This window comes from Chiroxiphia lanceolata, chromosome 5 (assembly GCF_009829145.1).
Source record: "Chiroxiphia lanceolata isolate bChiLan1 chromosome 5, bChiLan1.pri, whole genome shotgun sequence".
Classification (NCBI taxonomy): Eukaryota; Metazoa; Chordata; class Aves; order Passeriformes; family Pipridae; genus Chiroxiphia; species Chiroxiphia lanceolata.
In genome coordinates, this window is record NC_045641.1 from 69,637,393 (window position 1) to 69,658,926 (window position 21,534).

General features: G+C 43.3%; 1 protein-coding gene across 3 annotated transcripts in view; it reads right to left on the bottom strand.

Annotated features, from left to right (window-relative positions):
* Positions 1-16,841, bottom strand: part of FAR2 (fatty acyl-CoA reductase 2) — a 136,205-nt gene extending 119,364 nt beyond the window's left edge. Inside the window, exon 1 of one of the 3 annotated variants that reach the window (XM_032688323.1) lies at positions 16,724-16,841. The gene's annotated coding sequence lies outside the window, so the exon portion shown is untranslated. Of the gene's footprint in view, positions 1-16,217; positions 16,351-16,723 lie in introns of those variants that run through there. The other 2 variants (XM_032688325.1, XM_032688324.1) reach the window with 2 other exon arrangements.
* Positions 16,842-21,534: the final 4,693 nt, after the last annotated feature.

Genomic DNA, 21,534 nt, shown 5'->3' on the forward strand with positions numbered 1-21,534 from the left:
GTCCTGTGGGGCACACATTAAGTTTTCAGGTCCAGAGAAAAGCGAACATTCCATACCCATCATCTCACAGGTAGGCTCTGCAGGGAGGCAAAACCTGGCTTGCAGCACAGTCCCATGGAATGATGCCTCTCCAGCTCTACCAGCTCACCATGAGCAGCAGCCTGGAGCTGGTGAGAAGCCATCCACAAACACAGAATTTTAGGAAAGAGAGGCCAATGGACCGAGTCTTACACATGAAGCACGAGATTCAACAGACCTGCGTGATAGGTGGCTCACTGTCTTTGGGACGCACTTTTAGGTATGTTTTTGCACATATAAATTTTTGCCTACCAACGCTGTGTTATACTTTGTAATCTCATGCTGGTATTCATATAAAATTTCCATTAAGAACAGTGTATACAAACACATATATAAAGTTCCTGCTGACTCTGGGAATAACCAGCTTGTAACCAGCTTAACTACAAGATTTAGAGATATTGGTGTGTTTCTGACAACTCTGAGATGTCCACACAGTGTTGCTGCTGTCATACAGCAACGAGATTAATTTTAAACATGTTCAGGTCCAAAAAACTCATCTGTGCAACATGATGCTCCCTGATGATAAAGCATTAGCCATATGCTGCACTCCCTCTCCTCTCCAGTGACACAAGTGATTTTACTTCTACCCTACATGTCTTCATGGCATAACAACAATCTCTTTTTAATTTATGGTCTCGAATGTCAAGCATGCAAAGATAGAGGTATTAAGGGTTCTTCCGCAGGGGCAATTTTAGGAGAGGGACAACTAAGTTACAGCCTGAGGTTTAGACGAGTCTGTTCTCAGAACTCACTGAAAATAGAGACCAGGGGTGGGATCATATTAGCAGCATCACTATGGTACAAGGGGCCCAGAAACACTTCTCATCTACTCTGTGGAGGCAAAGGTCCTTCACTAAACTGTATTTACATTATGGCTTAAGAGCCTTGAATCTCTCAAATAAAACCCAGTCCAAAGTCTAAGCACAAGGGGGAATTTAAAATGAACAAGCCCTATATTACAAGACAAACAGAACCAAGATATCCTGGTAAAGTTACAATTTATTTCAAAACTACGTGCCTATCACTCATGACTGCAAACCCAGCTGGGATTTGCCGGCTGGGCTGCTCAGAGAAGAAACAGCAGATCATATCCAAGGAATTCAAACTGATTTATATTTTTGTTTTCGTAACAACGACCCCTCAGCTTCTAGATCAAAACGTGATTACACGTGATTGATTATACTCTTACCTTGGCTGCTGTCACTCTGTAGTTTTTAAGTTTATTTCATAAATGCTCTTGCATAATCCACAAGGTTTAATCAGAATTACTTTTATACATTCTAATTCCTAGGGGTTTGTGGGTTTATGCATTTTTAACAATGAGATTGGCTGGCTCCAGTCAAATACAGTTCACTTTCAGGCAGCATATCCAAGAGAAAGGTAAAAAGCATATTAGGGACAGCAGCACAGGGTCTCCCAAACAGCAGGAGAGGCAGCATGAATGAACAGGCAAACCCTGCCAGATACAGGCTGCCACCTCAAGTGACTGATCTGCCCTAGCTCTGACCTACTGAAAGACACCTCCCTGAATGCAGTGCCAGACCAGACACAGCCCCAAGTTACTGCAGCCCCCAGGACCCAGACCAACCACGCTGCACTTCGCCCTCTCGGGCCTCGTAGTGTGGAAATTCCCCAGTTGGCAGAAAGCTCTTGGCTCAGACAGCAGGGACAAGCTGCAAAGTTGCTTTTGGGGTATCACTGGCCCTGGGGGGCTGAGGAGACGCCTCAGCAGGGCTCTGCAGGGAGGGAGCCCACAGGAACCAGCGCACTCTGTGTGAAACAGAGAGTTGAGCAAAGCCCTCGGTGCTGCAGAGGCTGTTCCACGGCACCATTCGTGTCGCCAGGGTTGCTCCATTCCACACACTCAGTTTGTATCGACACTGCAGTACTGAAATCTCTGAGAAAACAGACATTTCTCAGCAAAGTTAGCACTGCCCAGGCCCTAAATAAGAACATCTGGAAGGCCCAGTGAAGATCATCAGAAAAAAATGTGATCTTTTGGTGGTGATTTGCTTCCTACACTCTCTACTTCGAGAGCTTTTGTGCACACACTTACTCCCTGGCTGCTGCTCCTACTTCTGGATTGAAAACAAATACGAACATACACATATTCTCGTTACATAAATAGTAAGATTTACACAAGAAATGTTTGTCAGGAACATATTCTTTCTGAAATATATGTAAATAATTTCCTTTTTTCATATTTGTCTCCTCTGAGATCTAGACTAGGTCCTAATTATTCCCTTGTGAAAATTTATCCAGCAGAGGCAGAGATGTTCCTACCAAGAACCTTTCCAGTAATGCTGCCACAGTGAATGCTGATGCTTAAACTAAGCTCCAATAGACATTTTAAATCCAGAGAGTGAAAAATTGTGTTCACATCTAGCAACAAATTACTGAAAAACCGATAATTTCCTAAAAATAAAATTATTTTGCTGAAATGAAGATCAAAGTTTGGAGGGGAATAACTAGGAAAAAAAAGCAAGTATTTATTTCATTTGACATTAGGAGTTCCATTGCTAAATACAGGTATAATTACCACATATAAGATCAATGGCAACTTTCGCAATTACAGTCATGGTTCGGAGGGAAGTGTTGTTATGGCAATACCAACCACAGGAAGGAAATCCACATCTACTCAGAGCAGGATTTCTACATGGCATTATTTTTATGGCATAGCACTCCACCAAAAAAGAGTGCAGTAAATCAACAGTAATGCCTATTTTAATCACACAGGCGTGGTCTGGAAAAGCATTTCACAGAAATATACTGAATGAGGAAATGCAAGGCCATGACCACATGTTAATTAAGCTTTAGTTTGGTGTAGTACCTTGACTCAGCTTACATCAGCTAAAGTCAAGAGTTTAAACTCAAGCTTTTCCAGGCCCACTTCTCCTGGATTAAGAACATAAAATGTTTAGAGGGTTGGCATTTTTTTTCCTGTTCTCTATATAATCCCAAGGAACCTAAATTAGATCAGATCCCCCTTAAACTGGCTTGACTCAACTCCACAGGGTTTCTTGGCTCAGGCATTAAGTGAAAGAAATAAAACTGGTTTGGGACTGGAATCAGCCCTGAAGTGATATAGGCACATCTGCATGTTCCTACCCTGATGTAGCTGACATCAGTGTTTATCTGGGAGCCAGATAAACCACAAAGGATGACCAACATATGATTGCAACACCTTTTCCTGGCCAGCCTCAAGGGAGGGCTGGTGCCCAGGGTACACCAAAATTCCCACCCACAGGCTTCTGGCAATGGGACTTGGGCTGTGGGTTTGGGGAACCAGGATTTTGGGTGTTTCTTTCTGTCTTGTCAAAGGTTGACCCCATTCTGTCTGCACTCCTACCTTGGATTACTGATAAAATCATACTCCCAATTATCCTGGCTTTTAGTGGACTACTTTTTCCCCTTTCCATGAGTTGGCTTCTTCAATTAAATCTTGCAGCACTCACACTCAATCACAAATCTAAACCAATTATCAATTCAGTTGAAAACAGGCAATCATCAACACTGATCTGAGAAAATAGATCTATTATGATTTTGACAGCTGATTTTTTCACCTCTCTCTTTTATTTTTGACAAATTAATTTGCAAAACAGATTTCTATACATTTCTGCAGCTCCCAGAACATCTACGAAGAGAGACATAATGGCTACAATAGATGTAATGCTCAATAAATAATTCAAGCAAAACACAAATTAGTTGGGTTCCTATGGTCATGTGAACATTGTATTTATTCCCAAGGCATGCCAAAAGAGCAGAGAATTTGAAAATGGCTAAGCAAGACAATGATTACTTTCTCATTCTCTTCACATTTGGAAACAAATATGATACATAATATTTCCAGGGATTGTGGAAGATTGACTGGCCTAAAGTTTCCTGAACTACTCTTCTTTCTCTTCATAAAGATGATTACAATGATAGCCCTTCCCTAGTCACCAGAGACCTCTCTACTATTCTTTTTTAACAGAGAATTGCAACTGCAGAATTGCAGTTGCATGATCTGTGTCTTCCAGCATCCCAGCATAAATCCTACCCAGCCTAATGGATTTGAACTTAACCACCTTTTCTAAGTAGTCCTGAATAGTAAAATATTCTGTGTTTCCTGTGCAGCACTGCTTAATTATGCTCTCCTAGGCAATCTTTGCTTTTGTACAAAGCCATATTTGGAACAGGAACGTACCATGCCCCTTGCTCGGTGGGCCACATTGCAAGACTCAATTCCACACTGCTTCAGCTCTGAAAACACAGTATTTATCCTCACATCACCCCTATAAAATAGGAAAGGGCTCTACTCCCCATCCTAATGAGTAGCCATCTAGCACAAAGTACTTGCCTCAAGTAACCAGTGATATTGGAAAGCAGAGAACCCAAATATTCAGAGCACTAGGCCTCTAAATACTGATTAAGGGAGAACAGAGAGCTGAGAAATCCCCACAGCACAAAGACCCTACCCTTAACAGTATCTCCAAAGTACCTGAAGGAATGAAGACTAACTTACCTTTCTGACACATGACCTTATACTTATTTAACAGGACTAAAATGACTAGGTTCCGTGTGGATTCTGCTAGGATGTGGTTCCTTCAGGGGAAGGAGGGAGACCCAGAAAGAGTCCCCTTCACTGACATTAGAGATCTCATCGCTGTCTTGACAAACCTGCCAGGTTACCTTCCAGAATGCTCAGTGCAAGACTGTCACCCCATTCTTCTGACTTCACCAGGGACCTACAATCTGCTGCAGACTTGTCACTACTTGCTTCTGAGTTGAGAAAACAAGAAGACCCAAATGCTGTCTTATGGCAGTGCTTCCAGAGGTCTTCAGACAAACCCCACCGTGCTGTTGGCAACTTTCAGTGTTCAATCAGAACAAAAGAAGGGAAGCCATCTTCACCATATGCAGTTTTTAAACACCAATCACTACTGTATGTGTTAATTCAACACATACACTCTGTTACAGAATCACAGGATGGATCAGGTTGGAAGGGACAAAAGTGGATCATCTGGTCCCACCTCCCTGCTCCAGCAGGGTCATCCCAGAGCACATGGCACAGGATTATGTCCAGATGGTTCTGGAATATCTCCAGTCAGGGAGGTTCCACACCCTCTCTGGGCAATCTGTTCCAGTGCTTGGTTCATAGCAAAGAAGTTCTTCCTCATGTCCAGGTGGAACTTCCTGGGCATTAGTTCCTGCCTGTGGCCTCTTGTCCCATTGCTGGGTACCCCCGAGCAGAGCCTGGTCCATCCTCTGTCCCCTCCCTGCAGACACTGACACATATGGATGAGGTCCCCTCTCAGTGTCTCCTCTGGAGGCTGAACAGCCCCAGCTCCCTCAGCCTTTCCTCCCTAGGGAGATGCTCCAGTTCCTGAATCATCTCTGCAGCCTCTGCTGGACCCACTCCAGGAGCTCCATGTCTCTCCTGTCCTGAGGAGCCCAGGACTGGACACAGCACTCCAGATGTGCCTCACCAGGGCTGAGGAAAGTTAATTTCATGTTTTTTGTTAACAGTGAAGTGGGAAACACAAGTGCAAAACACTGTCCTGCTCCTCTTCATTCAGCGTTTGGCACACTGGCAGACCTCCATATCTGATTTTAAATCTACCACATTTACCTAATTTCCACATACTTTGTGTACCCTGGATTATCACTCACATGCTTTGCTTTGCTCCCTTTGCTTTCAGGTACTAATGCCACACTCTTACAAGGAAAATGCACATCACCAATAACCATATGAGTAAACACAAAGTACAGATACAAAAGACTTTCTATATCAATAAAATCAACCTGCTCTGGCAGAAAACATTCTCAAGAGGATAGAAACCACTTAACCTGTGGCCCAGAATATCTTGGTTTTGTATCATGCAGTTCTGATGGAGAAATACTATTATAATTCTCGTGTTTATCCTGAGATATCAGAACATCTGTTCCCTTGATAACACTATAAATTATATTTATTTGCAATGTAATAAAGAAATTACTTAATGAAGAAATGCTCAACACAAAAACGTGAGTTCTACAATTGTATGTTTACAACTTATGAATAGGAGGACAATGAAAACAGAAAGCTGACATTTTAATCTTGCAGTCAGATTCCTTCAGAATTTGCTTTTTAAAGGAAAGAAGGTCAACTTCCATAAAGCATGGGAAATGCAGCATTTAAAAAAGCTAAGGCAATGAAGTAAGACCTTTTCATCACAGAATTAGTTATCCTTAATGTATTTCCCTGGCCTTAATCTTCCTGAATCTTCAAAACAAGAGTCAAATAGATGCAATACCTCTATTAGTGCAAGTGGAAATTTTTTGTTTGCTAAGATTTTTGCACAGCACTGTACAGAATAAAAACCCAATCACCTATGGGACACTCGAGTGAAAAGTCTGTAAATAATTTAAAGGAAGCTACTGCTGGCAATTATGAGCACTTTAGATTAAAAGTATGACAACACAGGATATTTTGGGCACTGTGTTTTGCATGGAAAGGACACAAGGTTGCACATAGGAGATAAGAATTTCAAAGTCAGAAAGACAGACAAAAAGAGAAAAAATAAGTGCAAGGAGGTCCCCATTTTATTTTATAAATGAGTCAGCAATACTGGGTGATATTTTTACAAAGCTACATGGAGCAAAGCATCAAATGCTGCCAATGCTACTCCAAAGTGAAAATATAGACAACACACCGAAAATGGTATGTGTTTAAAGTAAAAATCCACATAAGGAGTTGCATGCATCACATGAAAGAGAATCCTACTGTCTTGATTACTTCCAACTACCACATGTAATAAATTTAGCGTACTCTTCTCACCCACGGGACAAGGTACAAGTTTCCTGCTATGTATCTAGGAGTGCCATGAGACCGACTTCTATAATTCCACTTCTTATTTAAGGGCTCACAGTCACAATGACATTAGTCACACTCGGTGTAGGTGTATGAGGAAAATAAGAGAATTACTCTCTTTGAAGGAGCCCTGTCATTTAATTAAAGATTTACTTTTACAGTATTGTGACTGTTTTACCATTTTGAACGCATGAATCTCAGAGGAGAGATGAGTTCTCAGGAAGGGCTCCAGATCACCTTACTTCATCTCCCAGAACAAGAATTACCTAGGCTGCCATGGAAATTAAATGTTAGTGACAAGCAGAGGACTTGGTTTTTGACAAATGCAGATTATGTCACTTCAGAACACAAGAACTTCCTCATCTTCAAGGACACAATCTATGGTGAGCAAAGGAAACTCTGGCATTCCATACTATTTTTTCATTTTTCAACATGACTATCTGACTTTTAAGGTGAAATACCAATAGCTAGACGTGCCAGCCCATAACCTTTAAGACTGGAAGTTGAAAAATCATATTTAACTTCAAGAGCAATGCAGAGGCAATCACAAAGTAACCAACCTGTCCTCCTATGTATATCACCATCCTGGTGTGGGGGCAATCTGGCCTTCCAGAAAAAAATGACAAAAATATGTTCACTATTAATGCAACTTCAGCCTGTTGATGATTCACCAGTAGAAAGGTGGCTGTTGAAACTCAACCACTTATGACTTGAAAATCAACGCTGCAGTAAATGCAGCATTAACAGGCAAATGTTTCTAGGAGGAACCTGAAAATTAAGACCCACACACCCCCCCCAGTGGTGTAGTGTGAACAGCTAATGCACTTGTATGCTGTGATTGACCTGCTGTCAGATCACAGTTTAGTTTTGTTTACGTGGTTGGTTCAACAGTACCACTCTGCTGGCACAGTCCAGAGACCTCATCTTTAAATACGAGTTTTCATCACACCATTTTGGAAGCACACAGTTCCACCTCCTCCCTAATATGCTTGCTGGAAATTCTTTGTGGGCAAGTTTGTCAGTGGTGAGCAATACCTAGTCAGTCTTTGGAAAACCCTTAGTTAGTCAAAGCAATAAATAGGCTTTCCAAGGGTGGAAAACTCAGAAAAACTCATTGCAGAAAAACAACCGCCAGCATCTCAGCTGTGGATGGTCCAATACAACATCCAGCAGAAAAAAAAAGCTGGACCACACCACCTGATGCCCCACGCATGGAGCATTCCAGTACCAGGAACCGAACATTGCCTCTCCACAAATCATCCGAGCTGGACCCTGTGGCAAACAGCAGTGTGCAGGATGTAAGACAGGTGCCTGTAAAACTCTCATTTTAGCGTAAATACAGACAGCTTTAGAACATGGTGGAGATGGGCTGAATTCTTTTCTGAGCCACAGGGATTAATACACAGCCAGCAGTTTGCCTGATGCTACACAGGCAATGAAGGGTCAGGGATCGGCCGAATCGAAGGTGATACATATCAGGCACAAAATGAGTCTTTGTGGACACAGCCTGAGCTCTCTCAGCTTAGCAACAGCAGAACTAGGCAAAAGAACAACACAAAATGCCTGAGAGAGGACAAATAGGGTAAATGAAAAAAAATATTAACTGAGAAACGCATCAAGACCCAGCACTTCCCATCAAATCAATATATTGCTTAGGATGTCCTGAAACCTTGAATTCAAGTATAGCAGAAACCCAGCGGCTGCTTTGAGGACGCACAGGGCAAAGCAGCAGTCACGGAACATAAATCCAAGAATGAAGAAAAATTAAAACTACTATGACAAAAGTTACTGGTTATTTGCAGAACCACCAAGGTTTTCCACTGAGTTGGCAGGTTTGACTACTGTATCTAGGCGCAAGATTTGATGGTTGTTTTGCTCTATGCAACAAAGCATGGCATAAACACCCTGGTACTGCTGGGCTCCTTGCCCTCTCCTCTCTGCAAGTGTCATCAATTTTATTTCAGATGCAAAGAAAGACACAAAAAAGTGCAGAGAGATCACTGACAATCTGTTCCATACTAAGAGTGTATTAGCTTAGTTTGCTTTGGAGTATGTAGTGAAGAGAGCAGCAATGAGTGCTTGAAGGAGGTCACTGCTAGAGGAAGACAGTGTCATTCAACGTCTGTAACATCTTGACCTGGGATTTCATTTCTTCCTGCAGAAAGGCTCCATGGGGAAGTACAAGCAGAACCACATCAAAGCAATAATGTACATTACTGGGGAAAGGATCACAGGGCAAGTAAAGAGCTAGGCTGAGAAGTTCCAGCTGCAGCAACAGGAATAAAGTGGAATCTACTGCACGCAGTGTTGGACTACACAGCTATCAGAGCTCTGAGTTTGCATAAACAGATCGTCTGTCAGAAAAGCAAGCAGATTGTTTCTTTGCAGTCTGCAGGATCAGAAGTAAAGCAGGGAGGTTGGATCGAGGGTTAACTAAGGGTATAATTCTGTCTGTCACGTTCAATTTAGAAATGTGAATACATGAGAGTTTGGGTGTCTCATTAATGGCCTGAGGACCAACACTCTCAGTCTCTTCAAAAATTTTTTTGCCCAACAAAGCAGTTGGGTCCTTTACAGCCATGACATTTAATTCAATAGCTAAAGGAAATCTAGAAGTAGTCCTGGACTGTGACATTCCCCTTGAGTTAAAGCTAGAAGCAATGAATAAACTGATGTCAGTGTATGCAGTAGTTTTGCTAAGGGTTCATTCTGTAACAAAATTTCACCCTCAAAATCATCCTTAAAATTAGGTTTAAACAGAATCATGCCATCCAGTTGATAACAAAAATAAGAGAGCACTGTGAGCAGGGACTACATCAGAAAGTGTTGGGCAGCCAAGTCCTTTTATTTCTCTCTCCCCACCTCTCCCTCACAACAGAGCACTTCTGAAATCCCCCCATTATATGCCCCTAACTCAAGTAGAGACCTATTCATTTTCATGCTTACAGAGCAAGATTTTTAATACTAATGCCCAATAAGACCGTGTGTTTGTGAATAAGCAATGACAGGTGGTAAAAGCAGATGGTTTTAAAAAGATTTGTGGCAGTCCCTGGCTCCACCATCCTGCCAGCTCTGCAGGATACTGGCAGAAGGAGTGGTTCCCTTCCTCTTCCTTCCTTGCCTCACTCCAGAAAATCAGCAGTCTATCTTGCTGGTTGCCACAAAGGCAGGAAAGGATGGGCAAAGCTCACTTGCTCATGTTCTCCATCCCACGTCCAAACTGCTTTTGCCTCTCTGCAGAAGCCCAGCTGAAGGTAACCCATTAATCCAGGACAACCAGCCAGGTAGAGCCACGAACCCACCTCTGTGTTTACTGGTCCCAGCCAGGACCACAGTGGGCAGAGCTCCTGGTTTTGGCAGTCATTCACCACAGATCACAACTCCTTTGCTTCTGGGAGTTGCTTCTGACCACGCCAAAGGACAGGACCTAAGTGAGCACCACTGAACACTCTGGTGCTGAACCACAGCACAAACACCTGCCCTCCAGCACAGACCTCACTGAAAGCACCAGCTCAGGTTTCTGAAGGCCTTAGTGATGAAGGAGGCATCTCAGATGCTCCAACCCTGCATAGCCAAACTTTGACAAATGGTGAATAACCTTACATATCATTATTCATACCGCACTGGGGAGCAAAGCTCAGAGAAACACAATTATTCCCATTACATCTCAAAACACAGAAAGCAGGCCAAAAAAAAATAAATAATTCATATGTCAGCAAGAGCAGCCACAGAAAAATATATTTCCAAATGAGTGTTGTGTGTTTGGCCAAAGCAGTGGTGATTGCTACAGCTACAACTCCTCCAAGTTATTGCTACTTTGCTTAGGGAGCAAGGACCCCCTACTAATGAGAAAACAGCATTAGCTCCAGTCAGCTGTAACTCTCCTCTGAGCTATCACAGCACACCTATAAAGATGACTCAGGCCCTTTCACTTACCACCAATGAAGCATTACATGGTGCCACCTCTGGCTGCTAAATCACCTGTAACACCTTAACCATTGTTAACTCCACAGTACACCCATTTCAAAGAACCTTTTGGAACCCTGCCGTGCTCTGTTAATACCCACACATTTTGTGCATAAATTAAGACTCTCTTTTAGGATTTACTAGGGTGTAGTGTAGGAATTACACTCCTCAAAGGGGCTGGTACTTTTTTTATATAGCATCTCTGCTTTCCAGATTTCCCTCTAAAACAGGTGTGGTTGACTCAGTGTCAACGTAACACTTACTCTTGTTTTCCATTTCTTTAAACTGCATAGCTTTGTAAGAACCTTTTCCTTATTGTTCATCCATAGCCTTGTTGACAAAATTGAAGTCAATTTAGATTTTCATCATTCCCCTCACAGCATTAAAGTAGTTTCTGAAAAAATATTCTAGAGAGCGTTGTGACACTACAGTGTAATTATATTCAGCATTCCCTGAACAAGAAAGGGCCCTCCTGAACCATCTACAACAAAATAAACTGCCATTCTTTACATGAAATCAGCGAACCCTCCTTTCCTTTAAACAATGAGGTTTAGGGTTGCTCTCAGAAAAGGAAAACCAAAACCAACCAACCAAACAAAAAGGCATTGTCAGTCCAGCTGGCTCCAATTTTATACAGCATTGCAGAAACATCAGTAAAAAACGAGTCTGCTGCAAAGATAAGTACAGCCATTAAAACCTAGAATAAAAAACTTACAGTTATTTCCAGAGAACACCTGTTGGTAAAATTGCTTTTCACCTTTGGACACAATAAAACATGGATCTGGGCTTGGATAAGGGCAGGGTAAAAGATAGCTAACAATTAAATTGTTAGCATACAGGTTTGTGACCAGTCCTGCCATTCTCGAATTCATTAACCAGTCATTAAGTTTTATACTTGTGTTGTTCCCACGGGACAATCACCTGCTTTTCAGAGCAGATATGGATGATGGATACTGGTATAAGGGGTTAAAAGTTAAATAAAGTATGAGGAAAACCTATTATATGAATCTCTTATGGCCACAGCTGCTCCACAATTACTTTCAGGAAGGAGAAAACTTTGAGATCAAACACAACAGTATATTTTTGGGGAACGAGGTATCTTTTTCTGAGAGTATGGGTGGAAGAACTGAGCCCCTTGTAATTTCCTGTCACTTGAAACTGCCCAAGCCCAGGTACAAAGAGAAACACACAGACAAGCAACTCTTACAATACACAGCTAATATAAGCTTAGAACTGAACATAATTACAGTGAATTACAGGTATATTTTCCAAACCTTCAATATGCCTTATGCTTGAACAAAAATTAGTGTAGCCAGAGATTTGAGGGAGAAAGGCTTTCCAATTTTCAATAATTACCAACAGAACATTAATCACATGCCTACACATAAGATCCTACTAGTGACTGTTTCACTGTGTAAAGACCTAGTTAGCTGTAATTTTAACACTGTATATCACCCAAAGACAACTCCATTTTCTAAAGTAAGCCTGAAAGCACTTTGAAAAAAAAAGAACTAAAAAACCCCCCAAAAACAAACAAACAAACAAACAAACAAAACTACAAAAAACACCAGAGACAAAATATCTACTTCAGATGGTGTTAGAAAAAATGGGAATTATAGGTTTACCATTCAAAAAATCAAATAGAAAAAAAAAAAATGCAATAAAAGACAAAACATCCTCTGCAGCATACTCTTTATGTCCTTCAAGTTTCCTCTTTGGCTCAGTCCACCAGACCCTTGAAGTGTATGTCTGCACAGGTGACTGGACACAGGCAGGCACCGCTCCTCACACTCCAAACTGCCCAAATAGAAGCCAAACTAAATCTAGGAGCTGTGCAGAAGTGCTAGCACAGCACCAAGCGAGCTCCTTAGGCTGCAGGTCCGTCGCTGGTTTAATCTGGTCCCAGCGGGGCTCCCACCGAGCGCGAGGAGGATCCCCCCGCTCTTCCCCCAGCACAGGTCTCTGTTGACTCCTCGGCGCGTTTTAGTCATGCGTTGAGTCAGACCCAGGAACTCATCCAACTGAAAACCAGGCCAACAGCAACAACAAGAGCAGATTTGCATTTGGCCAGGAGTGACAGTACCAGCACAAGCGGGAGATCGGGAATGTGTAGCCAGAGGTGAGGCAGGAAGGCAGGATGACCCTTTGGCAGGAGCCCACGTTTGTGGCAAATTAAAACCACCGCTGGGCCTCACCCCTTGCCCTGCAGACAGGCAAGATCTGGCTGTCTCCAGCCCAGCTTCACATGGACGCAGGTGAAGAGCTCACCAACAGGGAATACTTTTGTGTAATAGTTGCTTGAGCCAGGGAAGCGAACATCCTTCAGATTATCCTTATTTCTAGGTACATCTGGTGATGCCTAACTCTTTCTATGACCTACAGCTGATAGTTTAGATAATCTCATTGGACAGCATTGCAATATTGAAACTTTCATTTTTTAAGTGTCCTTTGTGGACCAAGGACCGTTAGAGACTAAGAATGCTATAATTTTTCACAGTAACAACAGGGTAGTAATGCAACAATAGGACAATGCTAACTTACCCCCTGCAGCTATTGTTCCCAAAATTTTCCTACAAACGCAGAAAAACAAAGCAACATAATAAGATAAACAATAGCATCCAGATGAGTCAAGCACTTGTCAGTAGAGTGTCCTCAACTCCCCTCAGTTACTCTTCACTGCCCTTTGGCTTCTAAGAACTACTCAGATTGTGGTATCATACACACACACAAATAATTAAAAAAAGAGGACCTTTCTTCCCTTGTCAATTTCAAAACATTTATTTTTTTCTCCTTCCCTATGCCCTTGTTCACATGATCTGTCCCTTGTATAGGTCAAAATTATTTTCTATTGGGGAAAAAAAAAATTGCAAACTGATTAGAATTAGGAGCTTCCTATGTGAAATGTGAAAAAAAAAATTTTTTTTTTCCAATGACACTAACAATACAGTTTGCTCCTTTGGAGCAAGGATCTACACTCTGCCATGGGATTTAAAATCATCAGTATCCGAGGATTTCTGAATACCCTGGCCACTCATTTGTGTTCCTCTACTGTACCATGCAGACCACACGACAGTTTCTGTGCTCTTGGACATATTACCAATAGTCCCTGTCACAGTCCTTCTGTCCTGTCAGTATCCACGTTCTCCCTGCCAGTACCCCCACACCTTCCCAACCTCCCCCACCCACCCATCCACCCCCTCCCAAAATCCAGGTCTGTCAAATCTGAACCGACTTTGGGGAAGGCACAGGAAAATTATCAGTCAAATCTGCCTCCCATAACAGAGCCACAAACTTCGTGCCTCTGCTAACAGGCCACTTCCTATTACTTTTCTAGCATTTGATCTCTAGATTCTTTTTTTTCCCTCCAGCTGACACGCTAGGAGCTTTATTTATTCAGGCTTTTCTTACATGGTCTTCAAGGTATTTTAAAACTGTACTTCCCCACCACTAATTTAAACAAGCTTTAATAGGGATTAGACTTGAAACCTGAATTGGCAGAACTGAGGAATTTGCAGCTTTGTGACAGTCTCAGATGCATCCTCGAACATCCTCTAAATATAGTATAAGGCTGGCCTAAATCTGCTATTGCTTCATGTTTAATTCAGATACCTTTGAGTGAATGCATCTCTACCCCCCACAATTTTTATTCTCATCACCTATATATTGAAATTTACCGTTACTTTAACTTAGACAAACACCCCAAAGCATGGAGAAAATGTTTTAAAACACTATACTTATGTAAAAACAAGTTATCAGGAGAACACAATAGATCTGCAGATTAAAGCACTACATTGCAACAGGGATTTCACAACTTCACCAAGGCAACTATCAGTGCAATATTTAAACTATGTAGTTTCTTTAAAAAGAAGATGAGTACATCAGTAATGAACAGAACTTCCACTTTTCTAGTCAAGAACATTACAGGTAAGCAGGAAATGATGCTTTTGATACAGCAGTGCAAATCAATACAAACTCCAGTAGCAGATCTCTGAACTGCCACCAGCTTCTTATCAAGTGGAGAGGAAGGTTCCCAGAAAACAAGCACATGTAGAAAGTTACACTCTAAACTAACTGCCAAAGCAATGTCAGCTTTGGTATTGAAAGCTTCTGAAAGGCCATGCATTTTGTTTCATTCTTGGGACCATCTAATATTTCAACTTCACACTTATTCTAATACAAACTCAAGAGAAAGAGGATTAGAGCTGATATGGATTTTAGAACACATTTTTCTAGCCTAATAATGACCTTCAGAGATACCAGAATCTCAGTCTAAATAAAGATGCAAAACTAGTCCTTTCACTGAATTTATAGTGCAAACTGTGTACTTCTGGGTGAATCAACTCCCATTTAGTTTTAGTGCTTCCTGCTGCAAGATAATGGCCTGTCACTAGTTATTTCTCTACTTAGTTATGCCCTTACAAGGCTCTGAGGCAAACACCTAAAAGCGAATTGTTCCAAATAACAACATTACTGCAAAGGGCTGTATAAGACAAGACAAGGTCACGTGTCTCTAATTTCCAGAGAACCCAGGATATCCTCAAAGGATCCTGTAACAAAATTCGGGATGGATCTCAGTGATGGACAGCAGGGGCCATCCAGTCATTTCCCAACCAAGAGACATAAAACAGCACCAAGGCTCAGAGCAAGGAGCCCTCCTCATACCATTAAAACTATTACTGTCTGATACTACACTTCTTAAAAAAAAAAAAAAAAAGAAAAAGAAAACACGTATGGGCCTAATAGCAGGAAAACAAAAAGGCAAGACTCCCCTAAAAATACATCTTCCTTTGATTTATTTTTTTAAACAGCACAGCACTGAAGATTTACCCCCTCCCCGGAGCAAACCCTGCTGCGGGCAGGGCGGGAGCCGCTCACCACATCCTGCCCTCACTCACACGGTCGCGCCCCGGCTCCAACCCTCCCGAATGAAAACTGAAGCTGTCCCTGGGGGCACCGCCCGGAGCCCACCCTGGTCCTTCCCGGCTTCCCGGGCCGCGGTACCTGCCCAGCCCAGCCAAGCCTAGCCCAGAAAAGCCCAGCCCAGCCCGGCCATCCTCTATGCCGTCGCCTCTTCCTCTCCCCAACACCACCTTTTTAGGTGCTTTTTGGATGGTGGTTTTTATTTCATTTTATTTTCGCTTCCCTCCAGTGTGCCCCAGCGGGTGGCTGTTACCTTCAGTGACCGCTTTTCCGAACCAATTCCCGTTTCCAAACCACTGCCCCTCGCCTCGCCCTCCCCAGCCCCCCTCCAGCCCCAGCACGCAAGCAACTCCCGGCAAAGAAGAGGAAGAGGAGGAGGAGAAAAAGAGAAAGAGAACGAGCGAAAAAAAAAAAAAATTACCAAACCTCTCTCCTCGTTCTCCGGGTCTGGCACTGTGTATCCGGCCGGGGGAGGGAGGCGGGGAGCCGCAGCGCCTGCCCCGCTGCTCCGAGCCCGCACCCGGGGGAGGGTGAGCCGGGACCCGGGGGAGGATGCGCTCCCGCCCGCCCGGCGGTTCGGACCGGGTCTGGCCGGCTCAGCGCCGCGGGCTCTGCGGCGGGAGCCGCCGGGCACAACGAGCACCCCCGGGGCGAGGGAGAGGGGCCATCCCCGGCAGGATTCGGTCCCGTGTGTCTCCGTCCCCTCTCCCCCGCCTCAGGTCGCCCCTTCCTCCCCGGCCCCCGCCGGTACCGCCCGTCAGCCGCGGGCGCAGCGCCGCTCGGCCACCCCGGCCGCTCCCCGCGGTAGCGGTGCCGCAGGGCGTGCGGGCGCGCCGCGGCAGCCCCCGCAGGAGCCAGCAGGCGAGAGAAGGCTCCCTCTGTCTCCCTTTTCCCCTTCCTCCCTCCCGGAGTGACTCCCCTCCTTACCGGGCTGCCGGGGCTCCCGTGCCGTCTCCGGGCTGCCCGGGGCGCTGGGGCCGGAGCGAGCGGCGGCGGTTCCTCAGCGCCTCCCCGAGCCCCTTCCCTGCCCTCGTCCGCCCCCGCTCCGCCTGCGCCGGCGTGAGCCGCCGGCCGGGAATGCGGGAAGCGCGGCCGGGCTGGGCTGGAGCCCCCGCACGCGCCCAGGAGAAGGCCAGGGGAGGCGTGGGAGGGGGGGACCGAAAGCTCCCAAATCCATGACGGAGGGGCAGGGCGAGTGGTCTCTCGGGTGTCCTCCAAGGTTGTTGCACCTCCTTGTCTCCTCAGCTTAAAGCAGAATTTAACCGCTGTGATTAAAATGTTCAGGGAGAATGCTGTACCCAGAAACGGAGTTACAGGATCGGCATATTAAGTTAATTACGCAATTTGTCTTAGGAGCATTAGGAAGAACCCGAGATATGCAGCATACCTACCTTTTCCAAAAATATTAATTTTCCCACTCCAGCGATAGAAGATAGGCCCTTTAGAAATATCTTTTCAACCGGAAAATCAGCAAGATGTGACCCTTTTATATCCCCTTATTACAGTATGTACTGTATGTACACGCATTAATTAATTTTACAAGGTTGTGTTTATTTCGTTACTGCATTATTGTCTTCAGTTTAATCGGGCTGGAAAAAAGCCAGCCCCAGAGAGGTTGGGTAAGATGCCCACTGATGACTGAATCGGTATCATAGCTGTCAGCAGAACACCCCACACCAAGGGATTAGGTACTACACCCACAACTGCAGTTCTCCCACCTCTAGCTCCTTTCTTATAGGCTACATGTGCCTGCCACTCCCACACAAGACCTCCCTGCCCCTGTTTGCACACCTGGGCACGAACAGTTAAAGGCTAAGTCTAGACGGAGTCTCTAAAGCCTTCCCATTTTGACCTCATTCTGCCTGGTGTCCTTTCAGTACATGTGCCACTACCCTTGATGTGACACAGGGCATAGGGCTCTAAGACCAAGGTGGACCATAAGAGTCCAAATTGCCCAGGACACAAGATTTATGTTGACCACTCGCTACGTTACACCTACGTAGTTGGAGGAGGGTTGTGCAGAGGCGTTCAGGGAATTCATCCCACTCAAAGGGGTGGGATGTAGCACCTTGATGTCATAATTTGTATAGATGGAAGAAAAGCTGCTGCCTTCTCAAATAACCAGGTGCTGTTGCAATGGATTGGAGCCCTCAACAGGAGAGTGGAAGCTCTGGTTTCAATTTCATTTTTGATTTTATGAGGAAAAACAACCTAAAACTTGTTTTGTGGTTGGACTTGATGATCTTAAGGTCCTTTCCAACCTAAATGATTCTATGATTTTAGCAAAAGAGTTTTAGATTTATTTGCAGGGAAAGAAATCACAGGAAGTGGTTCTGTGCAAGGAGGTCCCAACTGTTTGCAGAGAGTGACTGATGCTTGTGGGGGTAATTCAGAGTAAACAGCATTTTGGTTGCCTTTTTCTCAGGCATATTCTTTAATATAAGGCCTTGACTGGCCAGGCCTCTGTCTAAGCTGAAAAGTCGTATCTGAAATGCCAGCTGAATGCTTGACACCAAAATGAGAAACAAGTAGACAAAGAAGTGAATTAATAGAATAGTCAGTGAGGGGTCGCTTTGTTCAAAGACCATGATCTTGCAGGTTGAGAAACAACCTGAGGGAAAGTTTTTGGGAAGCACAGAATGAGAGAGAACTATTGCTAGCATTATCTTTCAGGACACTGAATAGAGAGCTTGATAAGCATGAGTTCTTGCAGAAACTCTTTCATGAGACATTGTATGGGAGACAAAATATATTCGAATCTGCAAATTTATAGGAAATCCATTGTGAAGTTTCAAAAAAGCAGACAAGCTTGAAGGACAGTTCCCAACTAAGAATCAATTAGGACACAGGTAGCATGTCAGAGACAGTTTATGACAGCTTCCCAGAAGTCCCTAGAAAAAAATGTTGAGGTGATAATTTGATTAAGGAGATGAAGAAATAAGAAGGAATTATTATAACAGTGCCAACCTGAGAAGGGTGCCCTTTGAACTCAGGAGGAGATGGTAGCAGTGCAGTTCTCACATGTGTCAAGGGATGGGGCAAACCTAGAGGCTTCAGCTCGAGAAGCAGTGATAATCTATCCAAAGTCTTGTGGGAGCGTATAGGACACAAGTGTTACATGCTTTTTTTGGAGTAAGATGGACAAGGATGAACTGCATGAGAAGAGTACAGAGTCAAAACCTGCAGTTTCCTCTGAAGAGGACTGCAAGTACTATTATACACTGAGAAACATGCTATAGGTTCTCAAAACTTACTCTTGAGCATCTTTTTTTGGTGTTGTTTTTATTTCATTTAATTAAAAGATAAGCTTTCTTTGGCTCCTTTCCAGGTGTCAGTGTTCCTCTGAATTCTTGCCAATGTGAGCGATTCAATATTTGTGAGGTACCCAAGCAAAGCAATCATTTTTCCATTAAGCATCCAGAGGGGAAACAAAATATAACAGAAGGCATGCAAAAGTAATTAACCTTGGGGTTTCCCCCAGAAATTTCTACCTATAGCTTTAAAAAGTAGCAGCTTGACCTATGATATTTGTGTTGCTTCGAGGCTGATGTTGCTCTGTTACTGCTGCGACACAGAAAGGAAACTTGTGAGAGGAGCTGATTTTAGGTAATATAAAATTCTACACTTACCTTTCACTTGTGTTTTGATAATATACTGCTTGTTCAGATTAAGGTTCTGGACCACAGGTAGCAGGATCCCCTGCTATAAAGCAGAGTGCAGAGCAGCACAGAGATATTCTAGCTGTCATGAACAACCTAACTGTGGGTGGAGTCCTATGGGAATAAAGAAAAAATAATAAAAATCAAATGCCATAGCTATTAAATTTATTCTAAGCCCTGTGTGATGATGCCAGAAAGTCATGTCTCTTTTAAAATATTTTTTACCAGCCAATCACTCCTACTTATGGCTGCCCAGCTTCAATGATCTGAGGGATTGAGTCAAAATTTCTTTTAATTAAGGCTTATTTAGCAACAAAATCTTAAATGAACACCTGTTATCTCTATGACTCCCAGTACACATTTCTTATATATCTGATTTAGCAAGTCAGCTTGCCCTCCAACCTTTTCACCAATATAGTTGTTACTCTGGATTTGGAAAGGGTTTATCTTCTGCAATTATTATGAGCCCCACAGTTAGTGCATGGCCAGTATGCACATCCCATCAGTTCTTAGAGTGCTGTTAATACCATTTTATTAGGTCAGACTAAAATTCTGGTTAATGTAGTAACAGACATTTGAAAAATCATAAAGCAGTCAAACTCCAAACAATATTAATTGCCAGATATTGCAGTCATATTTAAAAAAATAATTTTGCTACTGATATTTATCTGTCTTTTTTTTTTCCTTTATGAGAGGGAGGGAACTAATTAAGTATTGTTGCATTTATTTTCATAATACAAGGAACCCACATTTTGCAGTTCCACTTTTTTCCAATAATTTGTTAGCCTTCAGCCAAGGTACCGGTGAAAATTAGGGACTCTGAGAAGAAAATTAAAAGTAAGCCTGTGTCCAGTTTTGGGCCCCTCACTACCAGAAAGACATTAAGGGTCTGGAGCAAGTCCAGGGAACGGCAAAGGAGCTGGGGAGGGGTCTGGAACACAAGTCCTGTGAGGAGCAGCTGAGGGAGCTGGGGATGTTTAGCCTGGAGAAAAGGAGGCTCAGGGGGGACCTTCTTGCTCTCTACAACTATCTGGAAGGAGGTTGTAGCCAGGTGGGGGTCGGGCTCTGCTCTCAGGTAACAAGTGGCAGGACAAGAAGAAATGGCCTCAAGCTGTGCCAGGGAAGGTTCAGGTTGGACATCAGGAGCAATTTCTTCACTGAAAGGGTGGTCAGGCATTGGAGGGGGCTGCCCAGGGAGGTGGTGGAGTCACCATCCCTGGAAGTGGTAAAAAACATGTAGTCATGGTACTTGGAGATGTGGTTTAGTGGTGGACTTGGCAGTGCTGGGTTAAGGGTTGGACTTGCTGATCTTAAAGGTCCTTTCCAACGAAAATGATTCCATAATTCTGTGATTTGAAATCAGCTGCTGCTTTTTGCCAATTGGGTGTGAGCACTGAATACTGAAAAACCAGCAGTGAATTGTCACAGTGCTGCAAATAATGAATTAAATACCTCATGTTTTCAGGTCAAATTAGGCCAAAAAAAATAATGCTCTTTGCATGTCTGAAGTGCCTCACATCTCAAAATGCCAAGCCACTTTGAATTAAGTGATTGATGCCAGACAGAAATAGGCTCCTTGTCACATGAGCCTTAATCCTGCTTTTTTAACCATAGACCTTACAATGTTTGATCTGTAGTCTTTCAACTTTTTAATATGAATTCAAAGGTGGAATTTGGTTATTTCCTGACTGGCTGATCTCTGAACCTGTAAATCTACAGGTGACAGACATATGTGAGCAGTTTTCTGCTAAGACATATTTTTTATTATTTCCCCAAATTGTTTTGATCTGTATCCAAAACATTATGATCTGGAAATCAGGTTGATATTGTACAGAAATGTGAGCTGACAACATCCCATTATTTCCTGTGTTTCCAAGATGAACTGAGCTTCCAAAACCTTAAAGAAGTCAGGCCAAACCCCAGTGCTGGGGTATGCATTTACAAGGCTTTTTAATTTTATTGGATTTTCCCATCCCTGGATATAATTAGATACATATTACAGGAATAAAGTTAGTGTGAGAGAACACCTAGTGGTGTATTGCAGAAAGTCAGAAATGTACATTATAGTTTCTGAAGGCA